Source organism: Mustela nivalis (assembly GCF_964662115.1).
Source record: "Mustela nivalis genome assembly, chromosome: 9".
Classification (NCBI taxonomy): Eukaryota; Metazoa; Chordata; class Mammalia; order Carnivora; family Mustelidae; genus Mustela; species Mustela nivalis.
In genome coordinates this window covers 51,088,897-51,098,624 of record NC_139028.1, presented here as the reverse complement: position 1 = coordinate 51,098,624, position 9,728 = coordinate 51,088,897, and the positions used below count along the sequence as shown (strand labels likewise).

Here is a 9,728-nt window from a genome sequence, read left to right as displayed (position 1 = left end):
CAATAGCCTTACATGTTATGCAGGGAATTTTATCCTCAAGAGCTTAAAAAAAAAAAAGTAGATAAAGTCCCCAGTAGATGTTATAAATGTTTTAATCTTGGATTGAAAATAGAAACCAGAATGTTAATATAATATATATGATTATTAAAAATGTTCAAAACACAAATTAAACATTAAATACAGGCAATAGAATTTCTTATCTAACATAATATCTCACCTCAAATTCTGCTCCTAGCCTATTTGAAATGACATTTTGCAGACATAAGATATTGATTTCATGTTAGGAAGGTAAATTTTCCCTGGCTTGGACACAGATTTTTGCACTGGAATGAACAGACTAATAAATGGATTATGAGGCTATCAGTTTTCTGCCAAGTTTCTATCTTGGATTAAGATGGTGGAATGATCATGCAAGTAAATCTTGCTTCTCCTACCTTCCTAAGCTCTTAAAATAACACTCATGATAGTAAAAAGGAATTAGGGTCCTGTCCCTCAATACAGGACATCCAGTTAAATATGGATTTCAGGTAAACAAAGAATAATTTTTTAGTAAAAGTATGCCCTAAATGAAATATTTTGGACTCACTACATTTTATCCGCCAATCATAAAAGAAATCCACAACACTGTACCATTAGTGGATCACAGCTATGAAGAATTTTTGGATTTCATCAGACTGGATTTGTCCTACAATTCTACTTCTAGGTATTTACCCAATAGAAATGAAAAAATACGTCCACAGAAACATCTGTACAACAATATTCACAGCAGCTTTATTTGTAATTGTCAAAAATCTAGAAACAACCAAATGCTCATCAGTGGTCTTATGGCTAAACAATTTACATTTCTAGCAAGTTCCCAGGTTTTGCTGATGCTGCTGACTCAGGCACTATAACTAGGGAACTACCATTCTAGAGAAATCTATAAAAATAGATTGGATCAGAAAGAAAGATACCAGATGAAAAGAAACTCCCAGCTCAGAGTCAGGGTGACAAGTCAAGAGTAGTAGGGGGCTCTGAGATAATTATCGGGATCATTAATGACAATATAATTAATTACAGATCAGCATTCAGAGTAGCAAAGCCAGTCATGTCTCTGACCCCACCATCAGCACCACCACTGCCAGTAGCAGCAGCAGCCTCAGACCCCGGAATAAAATCCATAAGAGAATATTCCTCTAAATAGTGTGAATTTCCTGTCTGGAGAGGATAGTGACAGGGGTGGTAGCAATGGGGATGGAGGGGGGCGGAAATAGAGGGCTAAGAGAATTACAAATCCCAAAATGAGGGGCGCCTGGGTGGCTCAGTGGGTTAAAGCCTCTGCCTTTGGCTCAGGTCATGATTCCAGGGTCCTGGGATCGAGCCCCACATTGGGCTCTCTACTCAATGGGGAGCCTACTTCCCTTCCTCTCTCTCTCTGCCTGCCTCTGCCTACTTGTGATCTCTGTCAAATAAATAAATAAATAATCTTTAAAAAAAAAATCCCCAAATGGACTCAGAAAACTAAACTATCTAAGTCATCCTTCCTGAGGTGGAAACTTGACTGAAGTCCAACAGCACCTGGCAGGAGGTGAGAGCAGAGAGGGTAAGGTATCTTCAGCCTGTCTTCCCCGTGTCCCAGTCCCTGGAGTGGAGTTCTCTCTGTCAAGGCCCTACCCACTTAAAAGAAGATCACAGCCCCCCTGCCTTTTCGGGGAGAGCTCATGGGGGAAAACAAGCCCCAGCAGCTGCAGAGGGAGCCCACACCAGGACCCCAAATCATAAAAATATGAACAGACAATGAGGGATTCCCAGGCATCTGGGAATCACCAGACCTCAAGAAAGAGAAGGAGCAAGAAGAACAAATGACCAGAGGAAGCAGAAATAACTCCAGGAGCAGAGGAGAACTTGAAAGAAATACGAATTTGTGTCAGGAGGAGATATTTATTTGAGACGTTATCCCACGCATCAAACAAAAAAACCCCAAACAACCATAGCCTAAAACTGCCAGAGAAACGTAAGAGAAGCCGAACGTGGCCGAGCACTGTGTCACTTACCGTTTTCCTCCTATTTTCTTTGTAAATCATAATGGCCAGATGCAACAAAATATGCACCAAAACTGTGAAATAGGAAAAGATGTGCCCCAGCCAAAAGCAGAGCTGTGGGTTGGCAGGTGGTGCAGGCCGTGGGATACCTCAAATTGCTCATTACCCTGCAAGTGTAGGAAAGTCCCGATTCAGTGTGGGAAAGGCATTTTAGGGATGGCATGGATAATGTGTGAAAATCGAGTTGTAGAAAACTTGACTATGTGAAAGTTAAGAACCATCTGTGTCCACATTCCATTTGGCTTTCCCCAGAGCTCAGTAATATAAATCCTTCAGCTGAAATTCAGGGTCACCATAACGATAACTAATATCTATAGATCACTTTACCACCTAGTTAACAAAACACTTTTACCAATTATCCTGCTCAATCCTTATCCTGGGAGGCAGTGAATATCCCTGTTTTACCCTTGAGGGAACAGAGACAGCCAGCAATTTGTATCTTCCTTCCAGGAAGTATAGGGACTGGTCAGAAATGCAATTTTACAAATTGTTTCCCAAAGGGTGTTCTGCATGCAGATTGTTAACCATAGGACAGTGGTTCTTAGACTTTAGTGAGCATCAGAATTGCCTGGATAGCTCGTAAAAAACACAGATCGCCCTCTTCCTTCCCCTGCCCCACCAACCACTACCTCCCAGTTTCTGATTTAGTAGGTCTGGGGTAGAGCCTAAGAATTCGCATTTCCAACAGCATTCCCAAATTATACTGCAGTTGGACAGGGCACACACTTTGAGAACCACTGCCATAAATCAGTGTCTGAAGAAGGGGTTCCATGGTCAAATTCTGAGGTATTTACTGTGTAGTAGAATACAGAAGAGCTTCAGCTCTGAAAGGGAAAGTGTAGGGAAAAAGAATAGTTATACTAAAACGATAAGATTGTGAATAATTTTTATTAGAAATTTATTTTAAATGAATGTCTTATCTTCTAAACTAAAATGGAAGGGGAGGATATAATATACTGAAAAATAAGATGAAAGATTATCTACAAATTTTTTTTAAAGATTTTATTTATGTATTTGACAGAAGAGAGATCACAAGCAAGCAGAGAGGCAGGCAGAGAGAGAGGAGGAAGCAGGCTCCCCACTGAGCAGAGAGCCTGCCTGCCCGATCTGGGGCTCAATTCCAGGACCCTGAGATCATGACCTGAGCCAAAGGCAGAGGCTTAACCCACTGAGCCACCCAGGTGCCCCAGACCATCTACAAATCTTAATAAAAAATTCTTAGTGGTTTGAGAGAAAGTTTATGGTTAACAATGTAATCTTAACTATAGACCTTAACATAGATCTATCTTTTCTGTATGTGTGTGCATGTGTGTGTGTGAGAGAGAGAAAGAGAATAAGAGAGAGAAGAGAGAGAGGAAGACTGATTATGTTTGGATTTTGAGCATATGCATGTTATGTGTTATTTGCACAGTCAGGAAAATAAATATGTAACTTTTAAAAAAGGTGCTTACAGTGTATAGGAATCTCAATTTTAAAAAGATCTCTATGGTTGTTTTTTTTTTTTTAAGACCAAATTTAAGCACTCTCTCTAATAAAATTACACAGTTCTTATAACATAATTCATACAAAAGGCAATTTGGGGCTATTTACCAGTGCAAAAAATCAACTGGGATCAAATTACCACATTTCGTGGCATAGAGGCTGTAAGAAAGGCAAGTCTAAACTAGACTGTTCTTTTCTCTTCTTTTTTGTTTCCCATAATAATCTAATTTATCTTTACCTACTAGTTTTCTGTATTTTCTCAGCTGTGTTTGAAAACTGCTCCAAAGTTACGGAACAATTTTTGATACTCATGCATAACAATAAATGTCTTGTTAATTTCAGAAAAAGAGAGGTAAATCCAGGCCTATTGTGATATGCTGATGGGAACAACCAAAGGCTAGAAGACAGTTCCTGCGGGACAAGTTCATACTGTACAAGTTTCATTGCAGGGAAAATATTCCCCTGAGAGAAAGAATGAACCAAGAGTTCAAAATTAGCTGAATTTCAAAACATTTCCCTGATAGACTCAGTATGATTGTTTATTTTATATTTTATTTTATTTTTTGCAATAGGTAGCTTAAATCAGATTGGGACTGCTTAAAATGACTACCAGTGGTTCTTATTTCTGTAATATGTTCATGAATATACCCCTTCAAAAATTCAGTTGATGCATATGTTGCACACTCTTGGGTGCCCAGTTTTGTCAGAGCTACGAAAAGTTCTCTACCATGAAAGAGCATCTTTCTAAATTGGTGGAGGTAAGATCATACATAAGGAAGAAAGAGACAGATGAAGGATGGTGTAAATGAGTGGTTCAGTGAAGTTAGCCCACAAAATAAGGGCAGGAACCATATCCCAATCGTCTCCAGAGCTCTCTGGACACTCCTGGAACAGAGAGGTGACAGTTCAGAGAGTTTGGCAGTATAGCAATTCCTAAAGGATTTTAAAATCTCCCAAAATAAGGTGGGTTTTTGTTTATAAGTCTTCAGTAAGGAGGCCTTTACTTTTTTCCTTCTTTCTCCTACTGCTTTTAGCTCTCAGTACATTTCCTATTCCACCATGAGCTAGTGAGGCATGAGGGAACATTTCGTCTAGGGAAGTCTGATAGCTAGGATGCTCTTGGCCACCAGAGAAAACCCCCTCAAGTCGACAGAATAAAAAAGAAATCATCTGTCTCACAAGATAGGAAACACAGAGTGAAGATGGGTTCCAGGTGTATCAGGGGTAGAGGCTTCTGTCAAGGAACCAGGTTCCTTTGTCTGGCACCCACCGTCTCCACGTTCAGGCGGCTAGCGATATGGCAGCTGCAGTCCCAGGAGGCGCTGTCCCAGACACGGCCGGAGGAGAGAGCAGGGGCAGGCACACTGTGACCCATAAGCCAAACCCAGACTGTCACCTGATTCTGTAAGCAAGGTCTTACGGGGACACATCTGTAGGAGTTCCTTTACATATTGTCTGTGGCTGCTTCCGCTCTATAACGGAAGAATTGAGTAGTTGCGACCAAGAGTTTGAAAAGTTCTCAGAAAACCGGGCCAGGACAGGCAACAGCCAGGCCACTGCGGCGCATCGCTCACCTAGCCAGTCCTGTCTGCAGGCAGCCACCCATCCAGCCACCCGCTCCCTGACCCATACTTCCGCAAATATTTCTGGGATGCTGATCTCTGCCTGGGTACTTTCAGCTCTCTACACATGCTTTCTCTCTCTCTCTCTCTCTCTCTCTCTCTCTCTCTCTCTTACACACACACAGCACTGTTTAAAGAGAAAGAGATCCCAAACACTTGATTCTCAGAAACTTGTTTCTAGACTGCTTGACCCGTAACATTTCTAAATCCCTGTTTCTTTTTGCTCCCAGTCCTTGGAATAATCATTCTCTGACCTGTCCTCCTCCTTTGGGCTTCAGGTGTCTTCTTCATGGGGCTCCCTTGCATACTGAGCCTGATTCTTTAATAAACTAAAACTATGAGGGTGCCAGGCCTGGTGAAGAGAGGAGGGGAACATCGAATAGCATCATGGAAAGTCTCCTGTGAGCCACACATGACTGCGGGCACCCTACACGCTTCCTAGCTTCACATCTGCAGTCAGGGGCAGGCAGGCAAACCGGCATGCTGCTGGGTATAAGGATGAGGAAGGATCCTTTCGTTAATAGTTACTAGGGAAGGATTGTTTCTCCAATTTGTTTAACAGTTGCTTGGGATCTTCTCATGCTCAGTCTCTTGCCAAACTAGATATTTTTTCTAGTCTTTCCCTTTCCTAGTCTCTCTGAGGCCTTGGAAGATTAAAGTTAGAGTAAAACCAGAAATGGCTCTGAAAAATTATTCCATCCTAAGTGACTTATTCTTAAAAGGACCTTGTACAAAATGTTAACAATACTGAACACGGAGGGAATGATATCTGTCCGTTCTCTGGGAAATGAACTGTGAAGAGAACCATCATTTTTTTGAGCATCTACTATGTGATTTGTATGTTAAGTCCATCTCATATTCACAGTAAGCCTGTGATATATTGAAATTACTTAAAAATAGATTTTACTGCGAAACGCAGAAAATCAAACCACAATGACTTAAAAAATTACAGGTTTGGTAGTGCAGTAGGTGATCCTGGCATTGACTCAGCTTCTCAATGATGACATCTAGTGATCACAGTGAGTTCCTTTTTCTGCATCGTTAACCTTAGCAAGTTGACATTTAGTCTTATGCTTCTCATCTCTTAATGGCAAGATGGCTGCCTCAGCTCCAGACACTACATCCACATTCAAGGTATAATTAAGAGGGAAGTACAGGGCCGGCCACGTTAGTCTCCACTTTAGCAGGAAAGCAGGAACATTCCCAGAAACCTGCTCATGAGGCTTCTAGTTAGGTATCATTGGCCATAACCGGATCATGTGGATACCTTTAGTTGTAGAGGAGCTGGAGAAAATCAGGACTAGAATTGTCAGGGTGCCCTTAGATTGGGGATGGGCAAACACCAACAAAATCTGGACCTTGGCCTGTTTTTGTAAATAAAGTTTGGCCTCAACACAACCAAATGCATTCATTTATGTATCGTCTCTGGCTGTTTTCATGCCAGAGTGGAAAAGTCAGTGGAAAAGAGTCAAGGGTCTGCAAAGTCTAATTATTTACTATCTGCCCTTTTGCAGAAACATTTACCGGTTTCTGCTGTAAGCCACTCATGAGCCATCACCTAGGTTAGGTACTTCTCTCCTGAAAACAAAACTGGGAGAGCCTCAAGAGTGACACAAAGAGGACACTGTCATTGGGTAGGCCACTACCATTTTCTGCCATACACAGCCACTGTTACCCGTTTTAGGTGAGGATATTGAAGATCAGAAAGGGAAGTAAACTGCCCAGGGACCAAAGTTGAATGAGTACAGTCCTAAGTTCAAACTCAGGGCTCTCTGACTTCATGGTTTTCTGATCATAGCCTATTTTTGTGAGTTTTCTCATCTGTGAAGGGGCTATGAGATATCCACCTGTTATTCAATTTAGTTCTTCAATGAGCTGTGCAAAAGGGCAGAGGGCCAATGGATCTATCTTAAAAGGTTTGGAAGATAATTAAGCATTTACTTTAAATTGTATTTCTTTTTTTAAAAAAATACATTTTTTTAAATTTAAATTTTTTTTTAAATTTATTTGACACAGAGAGAGAGAGAGAGAGTGTGCAATAACAAGCAGGGTGAGTGGCAGGCACAGGGAGAGGGAGAAGAAGCCCCTCCCCCACACTGAGCCAGGAGCCAATGCGAGATTTGATCCCAGAGCCCTGGGATCATGACCTGAGCCGAAGACAGATGCTTAACCGACCGAGCCATCTAGGTGTCCCTTGAATCGTATTTTAATATTCATTTCCTATCTTGTTTTCTTCCCACTATGTGTATACACAGGCTGGTAGACCCTGATTACTTTAGGTAGGTTTTTATCATCTTTTCTCCCCAGCACTTGACATAGCACCCAACAGGTAATGAAGACTCAATATGTTTGTTTGTTGTAACCCACCCCCCCATAATGTCTCACACCAAGTAAATATATTCCATTCATGTTTGCATATATTATGTCCCTGGTGAGGCTGTTAATTACATCAGTGGATACCCGCTGTGCAGTAAACACATAAAGAATGATGATGACATGACATCTCTGCCCCCACCCTTGGCCCTTGGACCTGACAGTGGTTGCAGTTATGATGTTTAAGGGCAGTGGGAGTCACCTTTGGCATGGCCAGTCAATGTCATCTGTTTGTGGTGGCCACAGAATCTATGTTGATTCTTCAAACTTGGGCTGCCTCTGTCCCTTCATTTCCTCTGCCTGGAAACAACAGCATGAAGAGTAGGAGAGCCAAGAACAGCATACTCTGGAACAAGGGAAAAGGACAAAGCTTTGAGATGAAGAAAAGAAAGGCTTTCCCAAATCCATGTTTCTTCATTTTCCTCTCACCTTTCTCCACAACTTGATCTAAGGGGAACTGGGAACCACCACATCCCTTCTTCCCATCTTCCATTCCAGAAGTCTTAGGCTTCTTCAAAAGTTCTCCACCTCTCTTGCTTACAGGAATCAGCCATTTCCTTAGCCAGGAAGACCCTTCTTCTCCGCCAACCCCTTCACCCTCATCAAGCCAATTTCTCTTCTGAGGACTGACTTTGGAGTCACCTTTCTCCAGAAAGCCTTCCTCCATTAGCTGAAGACAAACCTGATACCACAGCCATAGCTTTCTGTGCACTGGACCCAACTGTCTGCCTCTTTGTCTCTTGTATGAGTCTAGAAGCAAAACTCATGAGGGGCTACTTCCGGCTTATCCTACATGCTCAGTTAATAACTGGCAAAGCCAAGAATGAGGAACAGGAGGAAGAATTCATCGGGCTCCTCAGCCTTCCCCTGGCCAGGCCAAGAAACTCCTACCGACACGTCATTCCCTCCTTCCTGGCGGTTTCTATTTGCTCCTCAGACTGTAGAAACTGTTAACCAGAACAAGTATCTTTGTTTGGAGATTTTATCTGCATCCTTCTCCACAGGGTGTCATTTTCCTCGGTCTTTCCAGCCAGGCATTCCTCAGCTGCCAGACCAGCACACCTCAGCTCTTTAAGTGGTGGAGCCTGGAGTCCTGGACAGAGGGCAAAACTACAGTGTAATCTTGCCTTTCAGGGCCACTGACCGGAGGAAACAGAAAAAAAAAAAGGACTGATTGGGCTCTCCTGATGCAGACCAGCCAGTGGCTCTGTAGTTTCCTTCTGTTTAAAATTCCTTATCTGGCCTTGCTAGCAAATCAGCAGGCCTGCAGGTCAATGCAGGATTATCTCTTGAGCGGGCTCTTCAAAGAGATCTGCGCACACCATTCCCCTGGGTCAGATAGCTGTGTGCGAGAGGCCTGCGTAATTGGGAGCACTTAGCTCAACACACAGCACAACCCATTAGCTGTTTTTTAAAAGCAAGGGTTATTTATATTTCTTCCCATTATAAAGCGAATCAGTGCTCATTATAGAAAATTTGGCAAAAAAAAAAAAAAAAAAAAAAAAAAAAAAAACCCAAAGTGGAAAGAATAAAATTCTTTAACGATTTCACGTATTTGATGGGTCTTGCTTAAAGTCTTTCACTAACTTATACCTTCAATAGTTGTGATTATATAAATTTTGTAATAAATATACATTATATCCTGGCTTTTTTTTTTAATTTAAAAATACAACAAGAATATTTCCCCAATTTTTTATATTCTTGGATAAATAAAGTTTCCATAACAGGGTAATATATATAATTGGTTCATTTGTTTCACTGTTTCCTCATTGTTAGGTATTTTACATGGTTACTTTTCATCTGAATTGTCCTGAATGCCATTGAGCATAAAGTCTTTTCTGTATGTTTAATTCTTTCCTTAGGCTGGATTCCCAGGAAAGATCAAATGTTAGGAATATTTAAGTTCTTAGCTTGTCACAAGTCAGTTTGATAGAAAGGCTCTACCAGCTTATGCTTGTATCAACATGTTAGAGAATGCCAGTATATTCACCATAGCTGAAACTAGATGGTCTCCTTCAATATTGCATCATTCTCTTACTCGATAGGAAAAAAAATCATCATAGGTGTAACTTGCATTTTTTCCATTGTTAATGCAGTTAAATATTTTTTCTCAAGTAAGTATTTCTTCTTGGACATTGGTGCCTATTTATATCCTTGTTCCCTCTCTCCA

At 41.3% G+C, this 9,728-nt stretch overlaps 1 protein-coding gene across 1 annotated transcript in view; it reads left to right on the top strand.

Annotated features, from left to right (window-relative positions):
• The window catches only part of LOC309840275 (uncharacterized protein), a gene marked incomplete at its 5' end in the record, with an annotated part of 37,008 nt that overhangs the window by 23,066 nt on the left and 4,214 nt on the right, over positions 1-9,728 (top strand). The gene's annotated exons all lie outside the window — the stretch shown is intronic.